Consider the following 11,572-nt stretch of genomic DNA (forward strand, 5'->3'; position numbering starts at 1 on the left):
TTGTCGAGTATGTCCTTGATCTCACAGTTGTCCTTTCTGCATCATCTCCTCAATGTTAAGATTACAGCTATGGGCAGTGGTGGCTCACGCCTTTAATCCCAGCACTTGGGAGGCAGAGGTGGGTGGATTTCTGAGTTCGAGGCCAGCCTGGATTACAGAGTGAGTTCCAGGACAGCCAGGGCTACACAGGGAAACCCTGTCTTGAAAAACGAAAAACAAAAAACCAAAACAACAGAAAAAGATTACAGTTATATACTGCCATGTTGGAATCGCCTTATGTTCTCAGCCCAGAAGAGATAGAAGTGTACAGGATGCAGGCATTTGAATTTTCAAGTGAGTGGCAAACAGGTAGCATCAAAAGGCCTTGTCTCTGACTTTAAATTGAAAAGTACACGTATTGCACGGGTATCTTGACGTGTTAAATGATAAAGATAGGCTGTTCGATGGTGATTGATAGGGGCTGAGGGAAAGGGGTAATGGGGGTTAGTGTTTAATCAATGTAAAGTATTGGCTTGGGAAGATAAAAGATTCTGTGGATAGGAGGTGGCTGCTATAGTTGGGACATGGTGTGTGCTCCTCAGGACAAGCATCAGTTTGTAGGGCGCACTAGAAGGTCGTATGACATTGGGAGGGGGTTCGTAAAGGCAACAGTGGAAGTGTTCTGGTTGGTTTTGTGTGTCACCTTGACACAAACAAGAGTCATCTGTAACTGTGGGCTTTTCAATCCCCCCAGCCAAGTCCTCCCCACCCCCCAAAATGTCTCTGAGATTTCTTTTTTTTTTAAATGTCAATTAAATCCTTTTTTAAAAAATTTATTTATTATATGTAAACACACTAGCTGTCTTCAGACACACAAGAAGAGGGCATCCGATCTCGTTACAGATGGTTGTGAGCCACCATGTGGTTGATGGGATTTGAACTCAGGACCTCTGGAAGAGCAGACTGAGATTTCTTATATGGGATTAAGTGCCTAGGCCAATAGCTTTGGATCATTTCTCCTAGCTCATAACTCAATTAGCCTGTTTACACTAGTTATTGCCCCATGGCTAGTTACCACTCCTTCATCTTCATGCCACCATCTTCCTCAGAGTTTGAGGTGGACCTCCACACCATGTGCCTGACTCCATCCTGGAACATCCACCTCCCTATTTCCTGCCTAAACTAATCAGCCAACAGCATTCTATTGACAAGCGATGATTCTATACATCGCATAAGAGCTTCTCTTTACAATCATCAGAAAGAAAGGCACCTCCACTGAGGAGATGCCTCTGTGAGACCCAGCTGTAAGTGATCAATTAGTGATCAATGGGGGAGGGCTCAGCCTATTGTGGGTGGTGCCATCCCTGGGCTGGAAGTCCCAGGTTCTATAAGAGAGCAAGCTGAGCAAGCCAGGAGAAGCAGGGCAGTAATCAGCAGCCCTCCGCCGTCTCAGCATTAACCCCTGCCTCCAGGTTCCTCCCTTGTTTTAGTTCCTGCCATGACTTCCTTTAGTGATGAACAAGAATATGGAAGTGTAAGTTAAAACAAACCCCTTTCCTTCCCAACTTGCTTTTTTGATCATGGAGATTTGTCACATCAATAAAAACCCTAACTAACACGGGGGATGGGGTCGTCCTCTTCTCTGCTAGCTTGCTTCACCAGGCAATCCCTACCTTGCTGTGTTGCCTTGCCATAGTACAAAGGCAATGGAGGCAAATGGCTATGGACTGAGACCTCTGAAACCATGAGCCAAAAGGAAATCTTTCTCTTTGTAAGTTGACTTAACTCAGGCCCAACACAGTCATAACACAGTCATACAACATCGTGAATGGGCCTAGGCCTCATGAAGTGTGTGCACCTCAATGCTTAAAACAATAATTTTTATTTATACATACATCCCCATAGTCTTGAAAGCTAAAACCAAAACAAAACAGACAATCAATCAATCAACCAACCAACCAACCAAACAAAAAATCCATGGCAGAGACTTATCATCATTGTCCCTAGCCTAATCAAATGTAACACAAGAATGCTCTTTCCTTAGTAGTCAGAACCACTGTGGGGCTGGAGAGAGGAGTGTAAGGTGTCTCACACGTGTGTCTCAGTGGAGATGTATCTTGAGCTTGGTAGTCTAGTATTTGACTTCACTTTTCCCCTACTGAGCATTTTCAAGTGACTTCCCGCTGCCCCCAGAGCACTATATCTTGAACCCCAAGTGATCTTTTTTTTTTTTTTTTGTATCTTGAGGCTTCAGCAATTGTGTCTGGAACTTCTTGGTGATCAAATATTAAGTAAACGGGGGTAGGCAGGCCCTGTGCTGAGCCACCTGCTGTGGCTAGACACAGCTGACCTGGTATTTCCTGAATGAGTTGAGAAAGGGTGTTTGGCCTGTTTCATGTTGGGTTCACTCTCCAGATAAAAGTTGCTTATGGCTGTCAAATGTGGAACTTAGTCCTCGGAGAGTGTTCTTTGTTAGGTAAGTTTCAGTTGTGATTTCTTATCCTGTTGTGATGACGAATCAGCTGCTTTCTCTTCCTGGATGGTTAAGGATGCAGCTGTGGTTGACTCAAAAGGAAAAAAAAAAGTGCTGAAATTTGATTGTTTTCTCTACGATGATTCTAAATCCTGGGAAATTGTCAGGCTGACCATCGTAGTATTATTATAATGTGTATTGAAAAGGGGTAGCGACCTCTGCAGTGACAGGACCTTCCTGCCCAGGAAGTGACACAGATCAAGTGCATCCAGGCTGGACCCAGCTCTCTTTCCTGTCTCTGCTCCAATGCCTGTCTGTTCCCATGGCCAAGGCCTCGGTCGAGATTGAGCGAGAGAACTTCTGGAGCTGTGTTTATAAATGGCTTTAGTACTGCCAACTCAGCTGCATAATCTCACCTTAAACTCAGAGCAGCCCCACACAATCCTACGCCGTTGGTTTTTGCAGACGAGGATACCGAGTTCTAGTGTACTTGACCCAAAGTTGGCAGGCAGGGGGCAAGAACTTGAACCTGGAGAGCCCGGTGCCAGGTTCTGTCTCCATGTTTCTGTCATCTCTGCCGCGGTCAGGGAAGCCTTGTCCCAAAATACTCACTTGGGGAAGTTGCTGTAGTCTTAGAGAAAGTCCGGTTGTGTTCATGAGAGAGAAAGAGAAAAAGTAGCTTTCTTGGCAACATTCGTGTTGAAATCATTAACCGAGAGGAAGGATATGACCTTGCCTCACTGGGGAGGGAGACCGGGAAGAGAATGACTAGGAAAAGGTGACTAATGGTGAGAAAATGCGACTTGGCTTGTGTGGTGGTTTGAATATACTCAGGGAGTGGCGCTATAAGGAGGTGTGGCCTTGTTGGAGTAGGTGGGGCCTTGTTGGAGGAAGTGTGCCACCGTGGGGGTTTTGAGACCCTCCTCGTAGCTGCCTGAAGATGCCAGTTTGCCTTCTGATCAAGATGTGGAACTCTCAGCTCCTTCTCCAGCACCACGTCTGCCTGCACACCGCCATGGTTCCCACCATGATAATAATGGACTGAAACTCTGAAGCTGTAAGCCAGCCCCAACTAAATGGTGTCCTTTATGAGAGTTGCCTTGGTTATGGTTGCTCTTCACAGCAATGGAGATCTGAACTAAGACAGCCTGGAACTGTTCTTTTTTTTTAATTTCATCTTTGAGAGTTTCATGCACAATACATTATGATCACATTCACTCTGGACTCCTCCATTCCAGCCCCCCTAGGGAAACACGACACATCTTGTTCTAACTTATTCTCTCTCTTCTAAAAATAAACACACACACACATTTTTACCATGTCAAATTAGTGCTGCCTGTATGCACTTGAGTTGGGAGCCACCTACTGGAAAAATTGGGGACAACCCCCACCGAAATAATAACTCTTAGATACCATCAATTACAGATATCATTTCATTATTTTTAAATAATTAAATAAAAGCCGAGGAGAGATTGGTAATTTTTTTAGTAACCATTTTTAAAAAAAAATAACAAAATAATATTTGTAAACAGAAACTCGTGTCAAAGCTTGCAAGAAAATAGGGACAGCAGTTCCGTGATGCAAGGCGTCTTGTTTAAGTAACTTAGAAGATATGTGGTTTTGCATCATGCATCTTTACTACATTGGCTTGCTTTATTTCTTTAGTGCTTCACATTTTCTTGTCTTTGGTCAGAGAAGAATCATCATTATTCTTTCCTCCTCCTCCCCCTCCTCCTCCTCCCCCCTTCTGCCCCCCCCCCCCCCCCCCCCGCTCCTCCTCCTCCTGCTCCTCCTACTCCTCCTGATCTGCCTCCTTCATTTTCTTTTAACCAGCTGTCAGATAAGTCTGGTTTGGATGTGCCAAGCCGAGGTAACGACCCAGGCAGGACAAATGGGGAACTTCCCAGACTCCCAAGAATAAGTCATCAATTTTATATGTTCCCTAGATGTTGTGTTCTTTCTAAGAATAATATTAAAGAGTAAAAGCAAGCGAGTTTCTGAGTTGGTTTTCTGTGGGGAAGTATTTAAGGTGAGCATTGTAAGCCTATTCATCATTGTCCACTTAATACTTAAAGTGAAATATTTTTCATGCATCAGGAGAAAAGTCATTTCTTGGTTTGGAACACAACTTTTGTGCAGATTTATAGAAATTCAGCGCTCTGACAACCTGTCCTGAGCTGTCTACAGTGTTCAAAGCAGCTCTTGTGTGTAATGGTGTATCATGGGGCTGCTCCCTTTTCCTCCCCTCCCACCTCTGCCCTGTCCCGCCCTCCCTTCTCTCCTCTCCTCTCCTCTCCTCTCCTCTCCTCTCCTCTCCTCTCCTCTCCTCTCCTCTCCTCTCCTCTCCTCTCCTCTCCTCTCCTCTCTCTTCTCCACCTTCCTCTGTTTTTCCCCTGACATCTCTGCACTCCGAAAGGAAGCACAACAAGGTTTGCTCAGGAAACTGTGTTCTGACTTTGAGAACCAGTGTGGTTTTAGCTTTCACATTCCGTCTCCCCTGCCCCTACTTTCCCTTATGTATGGCGATGGCGCCAACATTGTACAGGGAAACACAACTTCTGTTCCTTGCCAAACCTGTCCAGTATTTTGCCAAAGGCATACTGCAGTTTCTCCCAAGCATCAGCACCTAGACGTACATTACTCATGTTTGTTAGTTCCTGCCTATGAATAATTTTCCTCTTACACACTTGTGCAAAGTCTGGCTGTAAAAAGGTCTGTATTTATTACTAGCTCACTGGGACCCTTATAAGTATCACAGCTATAATATTTTAGGTGCTCCAAAGGAGGTAGCATTTTACAAAAAGAAAGTTTTAAGGTAGAATTCATGATCACAGTTGGTGAAAATTGACTGCTTCATCATAGCTTCTTGACAGTTTGACATCAAGTACAAAGGCAAGATCTTCTTTTCCTTCTCCTTCTTCCCCTTCTTTTTTTCCTTCTCTTCCTTCTCCTTCCCAGAGTTTCTGCTACTCTATGTACCGATTACCTAGAACTGCTGAAAAAGAGGCTTGCACTAGAGGCATTTGTCTCCTCATGGTTCTGAGTGCTAGGAGTCCAAGCTCATTGGGTCAGTAGAGTGGCTTCGAGGCTTCTCCTTGGATTGGAGGTGGCCTTCTGCTCCTGCGTCTCTCATGTTGTCTTTGCTCTAATGCCATCTGTGTCTTGAGTGTTCTTCTCTTAAGGACCAAGGTCAGGGCAACTCTCCCCCATGACTTCTTTGAGGATTATATCTCTGAAATAGGCACATTCCTCAGATAATGGGGGGGGGGGGCTTTGAACCTCAGAATATTCATGTTTTGCAAGCCAACCGTACTTTTTTTTCTGCTTGATCAATATGTTTATTGTGTTTATGAAAAAATCTTCATAGAAAACTGCTTTAGCTTTCATCAGCCCTTTCCTGAGCTCTGAGGAAGCTTGCCTTCTTTTGAGCAACCCGCTCTTTCTTCTGGGCAAGAGACATTTTGGGACAATTCCACCTCTTCTTCTTCACTTCTCTCTTGGGCTTCTTCTCATAGACTGGATTCTCTCGGATAGCAGCATGAGCTTTCTTATACATCTCCTCCATCATGTCTGGAGTTACGTTGTTCTTGATGTACTGAGGGAACTGTTTCTTATACGCATCTTCATCTTCCTCCATTAGGTAGCGCATGTAGTCTGCCACATTTTGACCCATGATGTGCTTCCGATGTACCTCTGCATTGAACTCCTTGCTTTCAGAGTCATAATCAGGGAATCATTTGGTACTATGAGGGATAGACAAGCCTCCATCCACAGCTCCTTTCAGGGCCCCAAAAACTTTATTGCCAGTTGTAGTTCGGGCAAGACCTGTATCCAGATAGCAAGTGAAGGCACCAGGCTGACCATCGATGCTTCCCACATTGTATTCACCTCCATTCACCTCCACTTGGCCTTCATAGATCTTGTCCATGCCAAACCTATTCAGAAGCTGTGGGCCAGCAGCAGGCCAGTGCAATAGGCTGCAGCATAATTTGTCAGGCCAACTTTCACACCATATTTTGGAAGTTCATATGCATATGCTGCACAGATGATCATATCCCCTTCTATACGGGCATATGCAATCTGGCAGATGATATCTCTGTTAGTTACACGAACTATCATCCTATATTTGGGTGTGTTGTACTTATTCTTGTCCTGGATCACCAATTGTTTTCGAGCATAGTAGTCAGTTTTACCCTCTTGCCGCCTTCGAAATCTCACTTGGTATCTTTTAAAGTAGGCCTTATTCTTGACAACTTTCACAAACCCCATCCTGCGGAATAGAGACCCGCAACCGCGGCTCCACGCAGACCTGCCCCAACCGTACTTTTAATATCCTACATACTTGATACCATATCTTAGTTTGACGCTGTTGAAGTTTGTATTCAAATTCATCATGTTCGCATATTTTCACTGTACATATAATTTCAATTTAATGCATGGATTTTTATCTAGAGTCAACGACCTCTTGGGGTTCCATAAACATACTAAAAATGCATGCCGAGATTCACTGCGCTCTGCTTTGTGTCCACATATCCATACACCTCACTAGGGTACAGGCTTTAATGGTCAATTGCCATGGTTTGGATGTAGTTTGTCTCCTCAGAAATTCACAGTGGAGTTTAATCCTCATTAACAGGGTGGAAAGATAAACTGGTTGTGGTGTTCAGAGATGAGACCCTTGGCGGTTCATTCAGATCAGACAAGGTCATCAGGATGGAGCCTCTTTTATGATAAGGCAGAAACAAGGTGATACACACACACACACACACACACACACACACACGCACACTGCTATCTCCCCTTGCACACCGATTCCTATTATGATGTAATGAACCCCAAAGCATCTTTATAAGAGTCAGTGCCATGCTGTTTTAGATTTTACACTGTGAGCTAAATAACACGGTTTTCTTTGTAAGTTGTCAGCCTTAGGGATTTGGTGATAATGACAGAGAATGGACCAGTGCACTTACACCGAGTCCCTTTGTTCATGTCACAGTGTTTTTCCTATAGAAGAATGTGCTTTCTGTGCAAGCATGAGGAAAATTCAACCCTCAGAAGCATGGAACAATCAAAGTGCAGTGGTATACACTTAGAGCCGCAGCCTCAGGCTTTTAGAAAGAGGAAGGTCCCCATGGTGCTGTGGCCAGTTAGCAGTCATCTCTATGAGCTCCAGGCCAGTGAGGAGCCCTAGCTTAGGAAACAAGATGGCTGTCTCCTGAGGAACAATACCCAGAGTTACACTTTGGCCTCAACATGCAGGTATGTACACACATGTGTACATACATGCACTTGTATGTGCTCCTGTACATACAAGCACATGTTCACACATGTATATGCATACCTTAGCACTTCACTGTCTCTATATTTAACATATTGTATACACCAGATGCTATTTTAAGTATCTTTCAAATACTAACTTGTAGCTCGTAGGGCAGCTGTGATGTGGGTGATATTTACAGATGGACATGGATACACACAAAGGTTATATAACTTAGACAACAAGGTTGTTAAATGGCAGAGCCAGACCACTAACTCCTATTCTCCACTGATTCTCCTTTCTCATCTCATGCATGAGAATGCAGTCATGTTATTTGCATCCATGAAGTCAGTGGTTTTCATAGGTTTTTTTCCCTATAACTTAGACTTTTACCCACAGCGTCTGTGCCAAAGCAGCAGGAAAGCTTTGGCAGCACAGGCGCATCACCTTGGCTGTTTGTACAGTCCACCTCCGCTCTTGTCAATAGCTTTGTTTTGTATAATCACACTTCTTAAATGAAACCCTTCTGTTTGACTAGGGACTATGGAAAATGGTAATTGCTTCTGAACTGAATACAAATCATTAATACTTCAACAGTACAAATAACAATCTTCAACACTTTTATTGGGCTTTCTGCTTTGCCAGAACCATTTTATATTGACCAGATATTTCGAAAGGGATTAAAAAAGAAAAAAAAAAGTTCTCGGACAATTCACTTTCTCTTAGGCTTTGGGAGGTGACTGCCAGTCTGTACCAGTTTGTGTGTGTGTGTGTGTGTGTGTGTGTGTGCATTTTTTTTGGGGGGTGGGTTACAGATAAAAATGTGTATGCTACTGTGCCCAGACATGTTTTTCAACTCAACTAATAGAGTAAGCCTTCAGTCTATTCTGCATTTCCATGGCGTTGGTATTCTAAGTAATCTAGAGGCAGTGACAGTATACTGGGAATATATGCAGATATATGAAAAGACTCAGCCTTGGGGCAAAGGTTAGAGTTTGGTACCTTTGGGGTTCCCGGAGACAAACTCCCTTGGATGCTGATAGATTGTAGTACTATCATGAAGATTCTTTAAATAAAACATTCTGTCATTTCTAGGTCAAAGGCTCATGTTAAAGGACTAATTCTCCCTGTAGGAGTGGGCTGCTTTCTCTCAACTTATTTTCACCTGCTGATGCCAGACAGGGCAAGACGTGCCCTAATCCCCTGAATGAAATAATACACTAATAATACACAAAGACAATGTAAGTCTAAATATTTTATTTTTGAAATTTGATGAAACTTGCATTCTACCAGTTTTTCAAAAATGTTACATGTAATTAAGAAATCTTACAATTTTATAATTAGTGCTTGTTCGGATACCCCTTTGAAACTCTGTGTGGGTAAACAGATGTCCATTAAAGCATAGTATTACATTTCTGTTTACCTAGAGACTGGAACAGGGCTCCTTATGTCAATGGAAATGGGAGTTCCTTAAAGGAAGGCTGCCAATGGTGAGGTGGATCATTTGACAGGGCTTCTATATTTATGGATTTCTTTTGCTTAGGTTCTTGGCGTGCTTTCTGAATGACAACTGCAGGTGGAAATTGGAATGTTTTGTGAGTGATTACGATGCTCTTTGAAGCTGACATCCTAATGGGCACAAGATGGCGTGTAAGTGAACTTCTCATCTATGGAAATTGTCAATCCAATTATTTCAGCTAACTCATCCATTAAGTCAGATCGCTCCCTAATCAATGGCTAGATCATTAGTGGTAAGAATGACCTGAAGTCCCTGATAAGTTGTGCTTGGGTCAACATCAAAGGCATAATTAAGATTCCCATGAAGTAGGCAACTGGCTAAGCCTAGGAGTTATTTAATTAATTACACTGCATGTTTTACTTATTTATGTATGTATCTATTTATTTATTTGGTATCAAATCAAATGGCTACATTACATATAACCCTCTCTCCTTGTGGGCACTTATTTTGAAAACAAAGAATATTCAGCCATGTATATACAGTTTTCAAAGTGCTTCATGCAGAGTTCCCAGGGATAAAGAGGTTTACCTGGGATTTATTTCTCAGGCTCAACAATTTTCAATAAACCCAGTGTCTTCCTCTGCAGGGTGTAGCTGTGTTTGAGATGATAACGATTACAACCATGGAGGAGAATGCTTTAGAGCGGCCATCTTCCAGGGGGTATCGCTAACTACCCAGAAGGGAATTGATTAGGAATCTCATTGGTACTCTTGTACATTCAGACAAAGACAGTCTGGAAAGGAAGAGGCCTTTGGCTTCTCCTGCTGACCTCAGGAACTCTTCATATCACTCGGCCTCCCTTTGAAGAGTGTCATCCACTTAATTTCAATCAGATATCCTTAAGCCATGGACTAGAGGCAGAAGCAAAATTATTTAAAAGCCAGATATGTCTCAGAAGAAGAGGGCTTCTTTAGGAAGGTTGGAACTCTTAAGAATAAAAGATCCTGGGCATGATGTTTAGGAAATTTGTCTTTGAAATATTAGCTACGGATGAAGATTGTTGGAATTTTACACCCTATTCCCCATGCCCTTTTGGATCTTTTATTGCTTTGCCATAAGAAACTTAAACCCTCAGAGTGACCTTGAAAATGTACCCCCAGTATAACATTGTTCCCATGTCTCTCTAGTATAGTAAGAATTCTAATTCGTCCAGTGTTCTACATAGGTGGTTTCTTCTTTGTTCTCTTTGGGATGGGGAGCAGGTGCCTAGGTGACTTGTAAGCTCAAATTCAAGAGTGCTTGTTTTGTCAAGATTCATTGGAAGTATGGATGCGACCCCCTCTCACCCCATCTCAGAAGCAACAAGGCAGCTTGCTTGCCTGCACAGTGTTATAGTGTTATGCTTAAACTGCATATGATATCTGGGCATTTTGGTGACTTCTTGTCTGGAAAAAAAAATCAAGCAGGATGGCAGATAATAAGACAACTCAGGATACCTGTGTTTCATATAGGACCACGACTTCCCCCTATCCTCTCAGTATTGAGAGGGGTCTGAGGGCTTGTCAGCTGACCAGGGTACTGGGCATCAAAGAAACACATTGGAAAAAAAATGTAAGTACTGGTTTCAGTCTGTCTGACAAGTACTGTAGCAGGCTTCCAGTGTGGAGGTCAGGGGATGAGAAATTCACGAAGTTTACTTCTATTAACTTCACTTTAATTGCTAGCACTCAGGGAGATTGGGTTTTGCTCCGTTTTCTACTCTTCACGCTCGCTCTGGTTGCAGGAAAGCCAAGCAACTATTTTCTTCTTGCCCAAGCCATAGCACCCGGCGAGTGAAAGGATGGCCTCTAGGGGTCAGTGCAGCGTCAAAAATGGCCACACGGGGCGGGCGTTCGTCCGTGCCGGATCCTTAAGGTTTTCCTCCTAGCTTCGTCCCTATTTCATTCTAATGAGGGAACTGTCCTATTACTTCACGCTGCGCCTGGCTTCAGAAGCAATCCCCTTGATGCCCATTTCCCTTTAATATAAGTTTAAACATTTGCAATCAAAGGCAGCTCTAATTTGAAATTTAGGGCCGGCAGTGATGTTTTCAAATATGACGCTTTTCACCTTTTCTGTTTGAACCTAGAAGGTTGCCCCCTCCCACTTTTCCCTCAAAGCCCCGTGGTTGGGCGAGGGGGAAAGGCCTGCTGTCAATTCGCCTCCCTTTATCTGCCTCCCTCTTCCATTTCTTTTTAGAGAAGAAAAGCCCTTGGTTTGAGGCTGCACCCGTCCCTTTGATTGCATTATGTCCTTCAGCCCTTTGTCTTTCCATTTTGAATTTTTTCCTAACGTCTTTCATGGTGCTATCAAAGATCAATTAAGATTGAAGCCTGGTGGGGCCAGAGTGGGGATGTGTGAAAGA

The 11,572-nt window shown here is 43.4% G+C and overlaps 1 long non-coding RNA gene and 1 pseudogene across 1 annotated transcript; one reads left to right on the top strand and one right to left on the bottom strand.

Annotated features, from left to right (window-relative positions):
- Positions 5,775-6,765, bottom strand: Gm8934 (predicted gene 8934; annotated as a pseudogene).
- Positions 7,638-9,355, top strand: Gm41772. Its single transcript, XR_877541.2, has 3 exons — positions 7,638-7,711; positions 8,805-8,950; positions 9,253-9,355. It is a non-coding gene; the product is annotated as a predicted gene, 41772 (long non-coding RNA).
- Positions 9,356-11,572: the final 2,217 nt, after the last annotated feature.

The sequence above is a fragment of the Mus musculus genome, chromosome 18 (assembly GCF_000001635.26).
Source record: "Mus musculus strain C57BL/6J chromosome 18, GRCm38.p6 C57BL/6J".
In the NCBI taxonomy this organism is placed as follows: Eukaryota; Metazoa; Chordata; class Mammalia; order Rodentia; family Muridae; genus Mus; species Mus musculus.